Source organism: Cibotium barometz, chromosome 16 (assembly GCF_041138505.1).
Source record: "Cibotium barometz isolate CiBa-2024 chromosome 16, ASM4113850v1, whole genome shotgun sequence".
NCBI classification, from domain to species: domain Eukaryota; kingdom Viridiplantae; phylum Streptophyta; class Polypodiopsida; order Cyatheales; family Cibotiaceae; genus Cibotium; species Cibotium barometz.
Genome location: NC_141061.1, coordinates 27,545,682 through 27,563,862, shown reverse-complemented (window position 1 = coordinate 27,563,862; position 18,181 = coordinate 27,545,682). Strand labels below are relative to the sequence as shown.

Genomic DNA, 18,181 nt, shown 5'->3' with positions numbered 1-18,181 from the left:
CCTCTTGCTCAAAAAACTCCCAAGATCTTTCAAGAGCCTAGGGCTTTGATACCATGTCAAAATACGCAGCGGAGATGATAACCAAATCTGAGACCACAAGAGTAAGTAGAGTGCAGAAAATAGACAGCACAATAGAAGGAGAGAGATAGGCGTGTAACTCTTCTCTATACACAAGATCCCGAATATGAAAACAAAGATACAATGATGTGGGGGCCATGGGGCCATTTTATATGGCCCCATACATGCAGTCGGCCTGTGCAAGGGCAGCCGACTGGGCCTACATGTCCACGACCAGCCCCATCAAGCAGTCGGCCAGCTGCGCACAGTCGGCCAGCATGCAGGAGAGGTCGGGGACCAGAAGGGGTAGTCGGCCAGCATCGAGATCCTCTGACCAGCAGTCAGCCAGCATCTGGATCAGCCAGGGTGCAGAAAACTGCCTCCCACACCTGGTAAAAATAGGGAAAAATGGGGAAAAAATACGGGGAGTGAGGAAAAATGAGAAAACACCTACAAAGGGCGGGCACACCCACAACAGAGGCCCTGGTGTCTGATAAAGACAGGAGATGACTTCTAACAGGGACAGCAGCCCACTCTTTGCTACAGGCCACACAGTGGGACAGCAGCCCTCTTTGCTACATTCAGCGCTTACATTAGCATTCATCAGCGTTTCACATCAGCGCTTACATCAGCACATCATGAGTGCTTACATCAGCTTATCATAAGCGTTTTATCACAGCTCATGGGACAGCAGTCCCCTCTGCTACATAGAGCACTTCGGCGTTTTTCCTCAGTTCTCACCATTGGGACAACAGCCCACTCTCTGCTACATCACACCATCGGGACAGCAGCCCACTCTCTGCTTATCTTCACCATCGACACCACTTTAGGTACGCAGCACCCGTGTCCCTAGAGCTTGCACCACTCGGGACGGCAGCCCACTCTCTGCTCCTAACCACCTCATGTACGCAACACCCGTGTCACCAGAGCTTGACCACTCGGGACAGCAGCCTTCTCTGCTCCTCTACCACTTGAGGTACATAGCACCCTTGTCACCAGAGCTTGCCACCCTCGGGACGGCAGCCCTCTTTGCTCTTCACCACCCTTCAGGTACGTAGCACCCTTGTCACTAGAGCTTGCACCCTTAAGGTCTTGCAGCACCCTTGTCATCAGAGCTTGCACCACCACCACTCAGGATGGCAGCCCTTTCTACTCTTCATCTACCACCTCAGGTACAGCAGCACCTTTGTCACCAGAGCTTGCATCACCTCATCTTCGGAGTGCCTCTGCATCCACCGACGCAAGCCTTCGACACCGACCACCTCTCGGAGTGCTTTGCCTCACATCGACGCGAGCCTTCGTCACACCGACCGTGCTTTAGCTCCGACATCATCTCTGCTTTTGCATTGGTCTTTCTATTGAGAGTCACCTCATAGATCCCTACACTCCCCACGTTCCCGGTGGACCGTCAGTTGGACGGGAACAACTACGACATATGGAAGGTTATGATGGAATTTGTTTTGGAGTCTTACGACCTTGTTGATTTCATCGTTGTCCGGGTTCCACGGCCGGAAGTAGAGGAAGGGGAGTTACCGTCGATCCGTAAGGACCGGGAGGCACAGGCACAGTTGTGGGATCGTGTCAACGCTAGGGTCCGTTCATTTATCTTCCTCAACTGCACACCACAGGTAATCAATCACGTAAAGCATATGATGCTGGCCAGAGGTATATGGCAGCATTTGGCTTCTCTTTACAACAGGGTATCGCCCATGAAGAGGATTTCCTTGGAAGTACAGATGCGGGTTATGAGCCCTGCAAAGTCGTCGACGATGTGGGAGCATATTAACAAGCTGCAGGCTCTTCAGTAGGAAGTTCTCCAAGCTGGGAAGGAGATATCGTTAGAGGACATGGCCATAACGTTGCTGTCGCATTTGCCCTCTCAGTACTGAGCATTTTACTCGTCTTTGATTACTAGTGGGCAGGCTCAGTACCAGCACCTGGAGGAGCTTGTGCCCATGGTCTTGGACCAGGAGGAACGAGTCACGAACCCTCCTCAAGGCGGAGGTTCGGAGGCCTTGACTGGCCAACGGTCGAAAGGCCATAACACGGGCAAAGGGAAGGCTTCACCGGAGAAGTCTTCTGAGAAGAAGTTCGACGCTGACCGTGATAAACTAAAGGCAGAGAGGACCTGTAATGATTGTGGCGAGAAAGGCCACTATTGGAGGCAGTGTCCCAAGCGGAAGACCGAGAAGGGTGAAGATTCCTCGACAGCAATCATGAAGACTCCGGCTTTTGTGCACTTGGAGGTGATGGACACCGATGTTTCATTTTCTTCAGGCAGGGAGGAGGTTGGAGGACTCTCCGCAACGGATACTCGGGAGTGGATTCTAGAGAGTGGTGCTTCCAGGCACATGACTCCTTCCCGTTCAGATTTACAGGATCTCTGCAGGTATTCTGGTCACATTCTTACTGGGGATACATCTACTATCCCAGTTCACAGTGAGGGCAGGTTGGAGATAGTTCTCGATGGCAGAGGGGGGAAGCATTCCTCCCAGATGTTGTATGTTCCGTCACTTGGTTTTCATCTCTTGTCAGTGCATCAGGTTTGCAAGATTGGCGTACGGGTGGAGTTTGATGAGCATTTTGTTGCTCTTTGGGACAAAGCAACAGGCCAGGTAGTTTGGGAAGGTGGAGTGGAGAATGGAGTTTACAAGCTTTCAGCACTCGCTCTCCCAGGTCCTCATTTTTGTGAGATGAGTGGCAATCTGGTAATGGCCACTTAAGTGTGGATAGGCTGCAGGTGCAGGCTTTCCAGGACCAGATGGTGGATAGCTTGCTAGTTGATGGCAGCAGTTGGCAGGAACTTTCCAGTACTGATGTTGGTGGTTCTTGTGTTCGTCAGTCAGAGGAAACTTTACAGGTGACCTATGCTCTGATGTCTTGTAGCATTCGGGACAAAGAAATTCCTGTAGATGAGGATGTTCTTTCCACGGGGACCTCTCGGAAAGCCAGGCAGGTGGCAGTTGTTTACTTGCAGAAGGAGGGGGATTCTCCAGGCTTTGTGGTTTCGGATTCAGAGGGGGTGGTTGACAGGTTTCAGAAGGCCTTGCGTGGTCTTTAGCAGGTTTCCAGGACTTGGCGTTCCACCGTAACAGGTGTTGATCCTTGTGAGCTGTGTGATGCCTCTTTGACTTGGAAGCAGAATGGTTCACATTTGGTTGATGGACACCAGATTGGACGGGAGCTTCTTGATGAGGCATTTGAGCTCATGGTTGCAGATGACTCTTTGGGAGACAGGATTGCGTATCTTGTGGTTTCCGCAGCATGCGAAGGATCATGGACTCTATTACACAAGAGGGGGATTGATGGATGGAGTCTGACTCCACGGTAGGAGTGACTCAGATTGGGGAGGAGATCCAGACACGAGGAGATCTACTTCAAGCCCAGGAGCCGTTTTACGGAGTAGTAAGAGGCAGTCATCTTCTGCCTTGTCGTCGACAGAGGCAGAGTACCGGGCTGCTTGTGAGGTGTTAAGGTTGCAGAGGTTGCATGGCAGGATTGGGCCTCCACTGGAGGAACCCACAGTCATCCAGAGGCACTTTGTTTGTGAACAGATCGTTGCTGATGACATCTTGCTAGAGTTCTGTTCGACGGAGGACAGTATGGTGGACCTCTTCACGAAGTCGCTATCTCAGGATTTGCTCAGGCGGCACTCCAGCTCCCTGTGGTTGGTTTCACAGCCAGGAGCTGAGAGGGGGTGTTAGAAGTCATCTCCTGTCTTTACTGAGACAACAGGGCCTCTGTTGTGGGTGTGCCCGCCCTTTTAGGTGCTTTTCCTATTTTTCCTCACTCCCCGTATTTTTCCCCATATTTTTCCCATTTATCTGTGGCTTGGGGGGGGCAATCGTGAGCTGGCAGGCGCTTTTCCTCTAGCCAATTGTACCCAACTTATGTACAGACCTGGCCGACTGGCCCTTGTAGCTGGTCGTGGAGGATTTGACCCTATCGGCTGCCTCTGGAGCAGGCCGACTGCTACCTGGGGTCCATATATAATGGACCTCCACACCCCTTGCTATTATCATCTTGTATTTTTTTCGGGATCTTCTTGTGTATACATAGTAGAGTTACACGCCTCTCTCTCCATTGCTGTCTATTTTCTGCACTTGCTCTTGTGTTTCCAGATTTAGTCATCATCTCCGCTGCGTATTCTGACACCAAATACCATAGCCCTTGTAAATATCAAGTACATATAAATAGATGGGGTTTCTTCCAAAATATGTGTTTAAATGCATACATTTGTGTGCATGGCTTATTTTTATTTGCGTGTATTGTTTTTTTTGCCTGAACAATGCTTGTATTTTATTGCATGAGAAGCTCATGGATCTGGGGACGCTTGGATTGCACCCATGGGTTAGTATGTTGCATAACCGGTCTTCAATTAACTTGTATTGATGGATTTGTGTAGGAATAATTGACATTTTGAAGACAACCCACTCTTATGCGGGTTTTCTATCTCTATGCATGCATACATGTATGCATGCATGTCATCAGTCTAGCTAAGTATTGTTGATAAACTTCTTCTCCATGATGAGAAACCTCCATGCATGCGGCATGCATGGTCAGAAACCCTCATGCATGTGACATGCATAGTTAGAAACCCCCATGCATGCGACAGGCATGGCCAAAAACTCCCATTCATGCGACATGCAAGCTTTTTCAGCTACATGCATGCATCTTGCAATGCTTTATCTTTTCATGCATCTAAAAGTGTGCCATGCAAGCTTACTTTTCTTAAGAGTAAAGCATGCAAGCTCACTTTTCTCCAAAAGAGTCATGCAAGCTAGTTAACTCAAAAGAAAAAGATAAAAAGTAAACTTTTCCTCCTCTTTTAGCTACACGAGTTGCTACTTTGCTAATAGCCATTCTTTGATCCAAAAGTCTTGCACAAATTGTTGGGTAGGAGGGAAGCTAGCCTGCACACACACACACACACACAACCTCAAGCACAGAAAAACGTGAGTGCTGGAAAAGATGTACTCAATAATGATATGAAATGAAAGTACAAGTGAGTACTAAAAGGCCTAGGGCAAAGTGCCCAACACACATAAGTGTGTTCACACGGGAAAAAAACTTGTGTCCAGTCAGAGGGAAAAAGTGCCTGTGAGTAAGCTGGGTTCACACCTGAACTAGCTGGGAGTGGACATGACCAACAAACCCCCCTCAAGTGAATGGTGTGAACGGGTAGCAGCAGGGTGATAAAGCTGTGAATGCTGCCCTGCACTATGCTCCACGGTAAGGTGAACTGCAGTGCCAATGGGAAAAGCAAGCACTATATGATGGGGAAAAGGAGAATCCCCAATGTCATAGTGCTAATGCTAGAGCATAGTAGTACATAAATGCATCGAAATGCATGGCAAAGATCATGTGGACATCAATTGCATCAAATCAAGAGGCATCGCATAATACCCCCTAAAGGCCAGCATCCAAATGCCAAGCTAAACTGCATGTAATCCACATCAATGCTCTGTAACTGCACCAGTGATAAGCATAAGAAGAGGTAGCAGATATACGCATGTGTAAAGGCAACAGGATCCAGAAGTCATGCCTGTGAGACATGCAATGTAAGCTGCAAGAGGGAAACTCATCAATGGAGGATCCGATGAGGAAAAAATCAGCAGTGGTAGGGTTGATAAAAGTAAAAATTCAGCAATGGGAAAAGCTGAAAATGGGGAGAAAAAGTGGGGGCTCGAGGCGGGCATCAGCCAATGCTATGAGAGGATAGGTAAACTCTCAGCGATGCCATGATCAGTGGCATGTATGGCAAGTGTAAAGATGCATAATCCCACAATGAATAATATACATGTGACATGTCAAAACCATGAGAGCAAGTCAACACTGGCCAAGTGTGTAGAAGGCACTCCCAATAAACATCACATGTGAGAAAGTGACAATGTCGACACTATAGAAACAATCCCGCTGCAAGGGAAAACAGCATAAAAGGCATCTCCAGTAGACATCACATAAGAGAAAGCGTCTAGCATAGACCAGCATAAGGGTCAACAAGCATAAGTGACCATGAGGCATCACCAACTGCATGTGGGCAAGTAGAATCCCTCCCTGAAATGCATCTGCCAGACAATGCATACCATGGAGTACAGACTATAAAGCATAGTCATCAAAAGCAATGGCATCAAAAGACATCTCTGCAGGCAATGAAGATGTAAGTGTCAAGGCTGACACGTGTAGCCAAATTGGCGTGATCTGTACCTCTGGAAGAAGATGCCAGCTTCTTCTTTTTTTCACTCTCAATACGCTTCCTGCATTCCTCTATGGTGTGCCCTGTTTTCCTGCAATAGTTACAGCGCTTTTCTTTTCAGGTTTGTCCTCTATCTTGGGAGGATTCGATGGGCTAGGTTTAGGCCCAGATATATTCCCACGAAAAGAAGCAGCCATTGCTGACTCAACAGACATCATGTTGTTCCTGTTGGAACGAGATTGCTCTTCACTGAGCAAGAGAGTCACAAGGTTGTCAAAAGTGACCGCATTAGGTGCATTGCCAGCCAACAACCGCAAAGTGGTGCCAAATGTCTGATAAGAGTCAGGCAAGTTGCGCAAAACTGTCTGAACAAGATAGCTATCTGTCAAAACCTCATCAATGTTAATGAGCTGCTTTCGTAGGTCCTTCACATGCGTAAGGTACTGATCGATAGAATCACCTTCATGCGGTCAGTCTCAAGCTTGCCCCGAAGGTAAGCTACACGAGCCTCATTGCGACCTGAATACAATGCCGCCAAGGTATCCCAAGCACCCTTTGCAGTGGTGCAAGATCGAATGTGCGGAATGATATGCCTGCGGCACGAGAGAGCAATCAATGCATGGCCCTGAGCTTCCCTAGCATCCCAAGTACGCTGCTGCTGAGTAGGAGGAAGACGAGGAGGTGGACCTGCAGGAGGATGAGCGGGAATCACTTCACCTTCCGTTGGAGCAGGTACAAGAGGACGCTCCTCAGTGCCATCCACATACAACCATACATTTTTGGCAACCAAAACATGACGCATCATATAGGCCTACATAGGGTAGTTGTCCCCATTGAGCTTGTCCTCTTGAGATAGCATTCCAAAGAGGTCATTATTACTGTTGGCCATGATAGGACAGCAAATCTGTCACAAGTCACCACGAGTATGCAATGTCCAGCAAAACCGTAAGAATGCGGGAGATAAATAGCAGGATAACCAATGGACTGAAAGGGAACTCCTTCACTAGGAGAAATACATCTGCATGTCCCAAATCTGCAAGTGTATTGCACGATGATGCAAATCTGTCAAAGTGTCCACAATGGCATACATATACTACAGCAAACCACAAATGTATACATGTGCCGTGAAAAACACAATCAGCTGACACCTGTAAGAGCTGCAAGTGTGTTGGGGTAAAGGCGTTATGCCCACCCTTATAGTGTGTACAAGCCCATAAGTTATAGTACATAGTACACTTAGTACTTTTAATGTACTAAGTGCACTATGTGTACTAGTGCAATATACATGTGTGATAGGGGAGTCACACACTCATACTTGGTGAGTTGACTTATCCCCACAACTCTCTCTCTCTCTCTCTCCCTTGCTTCTCTGTGTATGTCTCCCATGAATGAACTCTATCCCTAATTCTGTTTTCTCCCCATCAACTGGTATCAGAGCTTTGGTCACCAGGTTCCCCTCCCTCTCATCAAGAATTGAGTCGCCTTTTTGCTGGTCGCCTTTGTGCAGCGCTGGTCGCCTTTGTGCAGCACTGGCTACTGGTCGACTGTGTGACCAGTCGCAGGCAGGTGGGTGGAGAGAAGCAGCAGCGTGGGCAGGCTCATCCACGTTGCCCAGCAGGCGAATCCACGCTGCCCAGTAGCAGCAGCTGTGCCATAGCCCGAGGCATGTGTGCCCATGCGTACAAGCGGGGGTCGTGAGGCAAAGACCAACGAAAGCAGCATAGCGGGGCGTCGAGTACTAGTCTTAGTACTAGGCGAAACAGGCGGCATCGCAACAACTGGAGCCCGTCGACGTGTATGCGGCGCTAGGCGAAACATGACGAAGGCACTTCAGCGTGGCGGGGGATGATGCGGTTCTTATTATTATCCCGAGCAGCGTTACCAGCGAGCTCCAGGACCTCTGCGGCGAGATACTCGAGCACTGCCGCCAGGTAGACTGGAGCGCCTATGCCGACGCGCTTGGCGTAGCGGCCCTTCTTGAGGAAGCGAGCCAGTCTGCTGACAGGGAACTGGAGGCCAGCCTTGGAAGACTTGGTGACGGCCTTCTTCTTGGCCACCTTGCCGCGCCCGCCCTTGCCGCCCTTGACAGACTCCATGGTATGCACAGACACCCTTTCTGCACCAACAATCTGCAGCAGCAAGAATTGCCCCCATCTCCTGCAACAGCCTGCAAATTGAAGGAAAATCAGAAATTACAAGGTATTTGCCTCATTTTTTTTGGGATTTGCAATTGAGCAAGTACAATCAACAATTGAGCAGGTACAGGTGCCCAATTGCTCAATTTTTTGAGCAAAATTGGCAAAATTGGGTGACATTGGTCACAATCAGGATCAATTTGCAGGAAATTGGTCAAATCAGGATCAATTTGTAGGAAATTGGATGTCGAAATTTGGGGCTTTTTATGTAATTGTGCAATTAAGCACTCATACATGCTGTATGATGTGAGAAATCGCACATTTGGGCAAAATTGCAGCAAATTGCAGTGCAAATCAAGGGGCTTTTGTGCCGATTTGGTTGATTTGCATGCAGGCAATCGCATTTGATGCTGTGGATAATGTGTTGATGCCTTACAAGCACTCAATGTGCCTGTAAATCAAGGGGCTTTCATGTATTTGATGTATATGTGGCCAGGGGGAAGCATCGTGAACACTCTGGATGCCTTCATGTGCGTCAATGTACCATGTATGATCAGCAATTGATCTTAAATCAAGGGGTTTTTCAAGTTCGTATGCTTGTTGAGCTTGGCAAAGCAGCAGGCAAGACATTTATGCCTTGAATCCTCAAAAATCAGCTTGCAGTCAAGGGGCTTTTGCCCAATTTCTGTTAGGGACTGTTGTATGCAGTGTACAGGACTGTAAAAGTCTGATTTTCACTCATTTGGACAGCCAGGAGAGCATTTATTGCTGTTGTACTTGCTGGTACAGATTTGGCACAGCTTTGTGCATGTTTTGGCATGGCTGTATACTATTTTGAGTGACCAAAAGGTTCAAATTCAGCTGCTGTACTTGCCGGTACAGGTTTGGTACATCATTGGTGAGCACTTAGTACTGCTGTACAGTACTTTGGAAGGGCAAAAGAGCACATTTAAGGTGCTGTCCAAAATCTGCAGCAACCAGATTTTGGTGTTTTCATCACATAAAGTGGGAGAAAAGTTGCATTCTTGCTTCCGCAGTGGGAGATAAAGCTTGGGAGAATAACTGTGAGCACTTTGTGTGCTTTTGGTGCAGTGTTTGCACATTTTTGCAGGGAGTCAGGCATTGACAGGTTGCATTTTACTATGGCAACCACAGGTGAGAGCTCTTCATTGCTTCACATCAAGAAGCTTGAAGGCTCGCATAATTATGATATTTGGCAAACCCAGTGCTACAATGTGTTGCTCCAGAAAAAGCAGCACAAGCCTATCAAAGAAAGGGGTGTGATGCCCGCTTCTCTTACTGCTGAAGAGTGGGAAGATATGGATGAGCTGGCAAGATCTACTATCATGTTGTCTGTGTCAGACTCATTACTTTTCAGCATTCGTGAAGAGAAGACAGCTTGGGGAATGTGGCAGAGATTGCAGGACTTGTATGCCCAACAAAGTGCCTCAAGCAAAGTGTATTGGTTGAAGAAACTCATAGGTCTTCAGATGAAGGAAGGGGCGTCTATGACAGCCCATTTAAATGAGTTTAATGGTATTGTCAGCCAAGTTATAAATCAAAAGTTGGCAATGGACGATGAGTTCAAAGCCACTTTTCTCTTATGCACTTTGCCAGAGAGTTGGGACACATTCAGGACAGCCACTAGCAATTCGCATGCTATGCTGTCATATGCAGATGTTGAGGGTGCTCTTCTTCAAGAAGAGATGAACAGGAAAAACAACTCTGTTGGAAAGTCCAATGCAATGAATGCACGTGGGAGATCCCAGCAAAGGGGAAAAAGCCAAGAAAGGGGAAGGAGCAAGTCTCGCTCCAAAAAGGATTTGGAATGCCATTATTGTGGCAAGAAGGGACACATTAAAAAGCAATGCTACAAATGGAAAAATGATCAAAAGGAAAAGGGAAAAGGCAAAGACAAAGAGAAAGATGAAGCCAAAGATGTAAAGCCAAAGGGCAAAAGTGGAGTCAAGATTGAAGAAATCAATGTGTCACATGCAGGTGGCAGTGAGGATGAGGTCCTCTTTACGTCTTCACTTGATGCCCATTCACTTCTTACAGGTGGTCATGGTATGCACTCATGGATCATTGATTCAGGTGCCTCCTTTCATGTCACAGGTTGCAGAGACTTGTTTGTCAGGTATACTGCTGGCAATGAAGGAGTGGTTTATTTGGGTGATAACCATGCATGCAAGATTCTTGGCAGAGGTGATGTAAGGCTTGTATTTTCAGATGGCTCACAGCTTATGCTCCATGATGTCAGGCATGTGCGTGAGATCAAAAAGAATCTACTTTCTACTGGACAGCTTGATGATGCTGATTATGTTACCACATTTGGTAGTGGAAAGTGGAAGATTAGTAAGGGCTCACTGGTTGTTGCCAGAGGCTCTAAGGTGGACACTCTTTATTTCATGCATGCAGGTGTTTGTCACCATGATAATGTAAATGCAACCGAGCTGCCGGAAATTTCTATGTGGCATAGCCGGTTGGGACACATGAGTGTCAAGGGAATGGAGCAATTGTCTCGTTTGGGTTACTTGCCTTCTCTAAAGTTTTCAAGTTTTCAATTTTGTGAGCATTGTATATATGGTAGGCAACTACAGTGCCCCCACAAGAAAGCTCTTGGACAGAAAGATGCTCAGTTAGAGCTTGTGCATACAGATGTATGTGAGATGCCTCAGCTTTCTTTGGGAGGGGCAAAATACTTTGTGTCTTTTATAGATGATGCCACACGCAAGGTGTGGGTTTATCCTCTTCGTTTGAAGAGTGATACATTCTCAGTGTTTCAGAAGTTTGTTGCTCTTGTTGAGAATCAAACTGGCTAAACACTAAAGGCTTTGCTTTCCGACAATGGTGGAGAGTATATGTCCAAACAGTTTCAGGACTTTTGTGATGCTAAAGGCATCAAGAGGGAGCTCTCTACTCCTTATGATCCTCCACAAAACGGGACAGCAGAGAGGATGAACAGGACCATTCAGGAGAAGGTCCGTTCTATGTTGTCACATGCTGCATTACCTCATGGTTTTTGGGCTGAAGCTGTTATGACAGCCGTTCACCTTATAAATAGGTCACCTAACACGAGGCTTGGTGGGAAAGTGCCAGAGGAAGTATGGACAGGGAAGCCTCCGTCATACAAGCACTTGAGAGTGTTTGGTTGCGTTGCGTACGTGCACATACGCAGGGAAATGCGCACCAAACTTGATCCTAAGTCTCATAAATGCATATTCCTAGGATATGGTGACAGAGGTGAAATGGGGTATAGACTTTGGGATCCCGTGAATAGAAAGATCATACGCAGCAATGATGTCATTTTTGATGAAACATGCATGTATAAGGAGCCTGCAAGGCAACAGGAGCCTGGCAGAGTCATCTTTGATGATGATGGACATCATGGACAACAACAAAGGGCTGTAAATCAGCCATTACAGCAGGAAAACCAGCCCTTAAATGGTGCTGAAAATGATCCAAATGGACAGCCAGATATGGCAGAAGATATCCCTATGGATATACCACAGTTAGAGGAGATACCGGGCATGATTTTTCAGCCTTATGGCATGGAACAGGAGCCACCAATGGGTGATATGCAGGCTGGACAGCAACCTGCAAATGATGGTCATTGGGTACGGAGGTCCACTAGACCCTCCAGAGCCCCTGACAGGTTTGTTCCAGGGGTTGACTACTTGATGCTCACTGACTGTGGGGAGCCCTCATGTTATAAGGAGGCTTTACAGAGGGCAGACAAGGCTCTTTGGGAGCGTGCCATGAAGTCAGAGATGGATTCTCTGCATAAAAATGGAACTTGGAAGTTGGTGCATTTGCCTGCAGGCAAGAAGGTTTTGCCTTGCAAGTGGGTATACAGGCTCAAAGTTGCACCAGATGCAAAGCCAAGATACAAAGCCAGGTTAGTGGCTAAGGGCTTCAAGCAGGAATATGGTGTGGACTTTGAGGAGATCTTCTCTCGAGTGGTCAAAATGACCACACTTAGAGCTGTGTTGGCTTTGGTTGCGCATGATGATCTGGACTTGATTCAGATGGATGTGAAGACTGCTTTTCTTCACGGTGATCTCCATGAGGAGATATATATGCAGCAGCCAGAGGGTTATGCAGTGCGTGGACAGGAGAAGCTTGTATGCAAGCTGAAAAAGAGTCTTTATGGACTCAAACAGGCACCAAGGGAATGGTATCACAAATTTGATACATTCATGAAATCTCAGAAATTCAGGAGAAGTGACATAGATCACTGCTTGTACACCAAGAAAGCTTTGGATGGCAGTCTATTGATCCTCATCTTGTATGTTGATGATATGTTGATTGCCGGGAAATCTCGTAAAGAGATGGATGCCTTGAAGAAGAGGCTGCATGAAACCTTTGATATGAAGGATTTGGGTGATGCAAATCACATCTTGGGTATGCGGATACTTCGGGACAGAAATCAGCATGTGTTGTATTTGTCTCAGAAGGAATACATTGGCAAAGTCTTGCAGAGGTTCAATATGGACGGGGGGAAGAAGACTAGTACTCCTTTGCCTCCATATGTGAAACTCAGTGCTATGGACAGCCCACAGTCAGATAGAGACAGGGCTGATATGGCCAAGATTCCGTATGCTTCAGCTTGTGGTAGTCTCATGTATGCCATGGTTGCTACTAGGCCGGACATTGCATTTGCAGTGGGAGTGGTTTCTAGATACATGGCCAACCCTGGCAAGAAGCATTGGGAAGCAGTGAAAGGTGTCATGAGATACCTGAAGGGCACACAGGATTTGTGCATTTGCTTTGGCAAACAGGATGCATTAGTGCATGGTTACACGGTTTGGATTATGCCGGTCATCCAGATAACCGGAAGTCTACTACCGGTTATGTATTTACATTCACAGGAGGTGCTGTGTCATGGATATCCAGGATGCAGAAGTGCACTGCCTTATCTACTACAGAGGCCGAGTATATTACAGCCACAGAGGCTTGCAAGGAGGCATTATGGCTATCTCGGTTAGTGGTTGATTTGGGCTATACAGGGGATATTCCATTGTTGCATTGTGACAGTCAGAGTGCCATACAGTTGGCAAAGAACCCTGTCTTTCATGCAAAGACGAAGCATGTGGATGTGAAGTATCACTTCATCAGAGAGGTGATAGAGAACAAGCAAATTCAGCTTGTTAAGATTCATACGGATGACAACCCGGCTGATCTGTTGACAAAGAGTTTGCCTCCGGAGCGGTTTGCTCATTGCAGACACTTGATGGGCATTGGATGAGGCCACTTTCAGCCTTGATATGGCCTTGTATATTATCATGTACATGCTGATTTTTTCTTTTCCTTTACTTAAGGGCACTTTGCCTTTAAGTGGGAGGTTGTTGGGGTAAAGGCGTTATGCCCACCCTTATAGTGTGTACAAGCCCATAAGTTATAGTACATAGTACACTTAGTACTTTTAATGTACTAAGTGCACTATGTGTACTAGTGCAATATACATGTGTGATAGGGGAGTCACACACTCATACTTGGTGAGTTGACTTATCCCCACAACTCTCTCTCTCTCTCTCTCCCTTGCTTCTCTGTGTATGTCTCCCATGAATGAACTCTATCCCTAATTCTGTTTTCTCCCCATCAAAGTGCTCAAATCCTGGCAGATCAAATGTAAATTGGTCGAATGCTCCAAAAATGGGCTCAATGTAGAAAAGCCCTAATTTTTATGCAACCAATTAGACCACATCTGAACCGGATCTGCACCTGTAAATCTGCTAATGCGATTGTCACCTGTACCAAGTGCTGCAATGCCCAAAAATTGGGGGAAATGCCCCAATGCCAACCAAATGTGCCTGTAATACCCAAAAATTGAGGGAAATGCCCCAATGCCAACCAAATGTGCCTGTAATATCCAAAATTTTTGGGGGAAATGCTCCAATGCCAACCAAATGTACCTGCAATACCCAAAAATTTGGGGAAAATGCTCCAATGCCAACCAAATGTGCCTGCAATACCCAAAATTGCCTGCAAATAGTGCCAATTTCTGCAAAATCCCCAAATTTCTAGTGTAATTATGCACCAAATCTGGTGAAATCAATGCCAATGTGTGCCAATGTTGCAATTGCAAGCTCAATGGTGAAAAGCCCCAAATTTCAACAGGCAATTTGTGCAATTTGAGGTCAAAAATTTGTAATTTTGAGCTCAATGTTGAAAAGCCCGAAAAATAATGATGTGTATTTAGCAATTTCTGAGTATTTGGGGAAAAAAAAATTGCAAAAATACCCCAAATTGTGAGCAGCTACAATCGTGCTGTGACAGATCTGAGGCAAGAGCGTGCAGATCTGAGAGATCTGAGGCAAGAGCGTGGAGATCTTTAGCGGCAGTACAGGGCGGCGCCAGCTAGGCGAAATGGTTGGTGTAGTGTATGGGCTGCAGCAGGCGGCGACGGGTACAGTCGGCGCACACAGAGGGCGGCACAGATCTAAGGGTGAAATCGAAGGCGGCGACGGTGGGCAAGCGGCGTAGATCTGTGAGATCTGGGTGCAGGCGGCTGCTGTACCGTCGACGGCGATGCGGACCTGAAAGGCGGCAAACTACAACGGACCTGAAGGCAGCTACGGCTCACGACGGTGGCGGCGGCTGTGAGGGCGACGGCAGAGGCGGCAGCAGCAGGGCAGCGGCGCATAGCAGCAGTGTACGGTACAGGCGGTGTCGTACAGCAGGTCGTGAGCAACGTATAGAAACGTGTAAAAGTACAGTAGTGTAGCAGAAAGAGTACTTGCAGATCTAGAGAGAGAGTGTGGCGTGTATAAAGTATGCAATAGGCTGAAGCTCAAGGTTGAAGGGCAGCAGGGGGCAAACCCTAACCCTAACTAGGCTCTGATACCAATGTTGGGTAGGAGGGAAGCTAGCCTGCACACACACACACACACACACACACACACACACACACACACACAACCTCAAGCACAGAGAAACGTGAGTGCTGGAAAAGATGTACTCAATAATGATATGAAATGAAAGTACAAGTGAGTACTAAAAGGCCTAGGGCAAAGTGCCCAACACACATAAGTGTGTTCACACGGGGAAAAAAACCTGTGTCCAGTCACAGGGAAAAAGTGCCCGTGAGTAAGCTAGGTTCACACCTCAACTAGCTGGGAGTGGACATGACCAACACAAACCTTTCCCTACCACATCTTTTCATGAGCAATAACCTCCACTCCTTCTCTTCATCTAGGCGCCTCCTTCTAGGCTGAATAGAACTCTATAAATTCAGATTTCCAGCCTCATTCAAGAGTACTTCTTGGTCTTTGTTTATTGCTCTATCTAATGCACTTATTCTAGAGTATTTTTTTCCAGCCATACCATAGTGTTTTTATTTCCCCAAAACACTTAGAAGCTGGCTGAATTCTGATTTTCAGAATTGAAAGTCTCCATTCAAGCTAGAAGAAGAAGAAGATTATTCCCAAGATTGAAGCTGTGGAAGAATCATCTTGGATTCGGTTGCTACAAGTTCTATGCGAGAGAACCCATGGGAAATGCTGGGCATTCTCCTAAGCTGATTTTTAGCCATTAGGTGGTTGATTTTATTGAAGTTAAGCTACATTTGAAGAAACCGGGATTGCTGGGCACCATATTGCTAACTTGTAGCTGGGCTACTTGTAGGCAAGTATAGTGTTTGTAAGTTGTTTTCATATTCTATCATTTTGGAAGAAACGGTGGTGTATGGCTGGGCCAATCCACCCGTTTTATGTACTTGTCAAATTCTTACTCCCTTAAGGCAATATATATCCTTCAAGGGGGAGGGGGGGACCAGCCCATCTTCTAGTCCCTAGTGCAGTATCATTTCTTTTCAACACTTCCACATTGTAAAATCAATTGTTATGGCTATGTATGTGGGATATGGCAGCGATCAAAGGATGATAAATCTTGTGATTTCAGTATTAAATTCTGTATAACCACGCTCCTGTTTGTGACACATGAACCTCTATACCTACTACCTCTTGAGGTGATGTTGGAGCCACTTACGTCTTCTTGTGTGGAAGAGAACCCCCTGCTAATGCCAGTTGAAACTTGAAGCCCAAAACTCCATTTTCTCCTTTGATGATGGATGCCATTCTTCCCCAAAAAACTCATGGGTAAATCATGAATACGTTGAAGATGCAAGATGCTTAGATTGACTGTCTATACTGGACTACTAGGATGACTACTATACTGATGCAAGCCATGTGCGACCCTATATGCTATGCGAGAATGCAAATGAATGGGTTACTGATGCATGCCTAAGGGGAAAACCCTAAGGATGGCTTGCAAGATCTTGAGAACTGGATTTAACTGAGCGGAAGTGATTGTCATGATGGCTTTACTGAACGACCTAAGGGATGTACATGAACTAAGGCTGGTTACTCTGTAACGCTCTGATACCAATGTGACATGTGAGGAGTTTGATCATAGTAAAACAACCTTAGCCTTAACTAAACTGACTACTATACTGATGCAAGCCATGTGCGACCCTATATGCTATGCGAGAATGCAAATGAATGGGTTATTGATGCATGCCTAAGGGGAAAACCCTAAGGATGGCTTGCAAGATCTTGAGAACTGGATTTAACTGAGCGGAAGTGACTGTCATGATGGCTTTACTGAACGACCTAAGGGATGCACATGAAGTAAGGCTGGTTACTCTGTAACGCTCTGATACCAATGTGACATGTGAGGAGTTTGATCATAGTAAAACAACCTTAGCCTTAACTAAACTGCACTTGGAAGTACTTAAGAAATAGAGAAAAGTTTCAATGCAAATGCAATTTAACTATATTAAATGAGATGGTTACAATTGAGATCTATAAAGATCTATGATGATGATGATGATGACTTTGACTGGATGAATTCTGGATGCTGAACTACTGAGCGCTGAACTCCACACCTCTAGGGGTCTTGGTTTGAAGACCACCCAAAAGAGAGAGGTTTGCCTGGACTGAATGATATGCCTTGGTTTTATATGTGAGTTTGTTGCTGGTCGGGCCGTGCAAAGTGCTGTCAGCCTGTTGGACAAGCTGCCGACTGGGAGCAACAATGCGCATGTGCTCTTTGCTGCTGGCCGACTGTGATGCCTAGGTTGCTAAAGTGCTTATGATGCTTTCACATGAGCTGCTTGAAATGCTTTGGTGTTTTGGATGCTGCTTTGTCCATGACCATGATACTCTATATGTTGATGACATGCTTGCTTCATGCTCATGAATGCCAAGAATGCCATGCCACATGTACACCAATTGGGTGTGCATGTGACAATCACGAAAGCAATCCCTAAAACCATGCAAGAACTTTAATCTTTCTTGCGTCAAATAATCCACATTGACATTAGTTTGAGCATGTTCAACTTCATCTCTGACAAAAACCAAATAAGAACAAGTAGACTTTTTCATTACTTTGTGAATTTGTCCATGACTGACAATAGGTATGGTGCTTCTCGGAGCACCAGCATCTATGACCACTTCCCTACCTCTATGCATAAAGGTAATTTTCTTGGACTTGTAGTCCTTCAGCTACATACGAGCAAGCCAAGGCATTCCCAACAATACATCACATCCCATGAGTGGAGCAACCAAAAGCTCTCATGATCTAGATAGCCCTGGATATGAATGCGAAGTTTCCCAATGATAGGAGTTACATTAACCCCTTTACGAGCAAAGGCAGCATCAACATTCATTTGCATACCATAATTTGAGACATTTAACCCAATAGCTGCAGCCATCTCTTCAGAGATGAAGTTATCTGTGGATTCATCATCTAAAAGGAAAAGAGCGGGCTGATCCTTCAGTTGCCCCCAAGC

General features: G+C 46.4%; 1 protein-coding gene and 1 pseudogene across 2 annotated transcripts in view; one reads left to right on the top strand and one right to left on the bottom strand.

The window, feature by feature from the left end:
- LOC147630512 (tRNA (5-methylaminomethyl-2-thiouridylate)-methyltransferase) overlaps nt 1–18,181 on the top strand; it is a 72,684-nt gene that overhangs the window by 13,632 nt on the left and 40,871 nt on the right. The window lies entirely within an intron of this gene.
- Nucleotides 7,907–8,418, bottom strand: LOC147630513 (histone H2AX pseudogene; annotated as a pseudogene).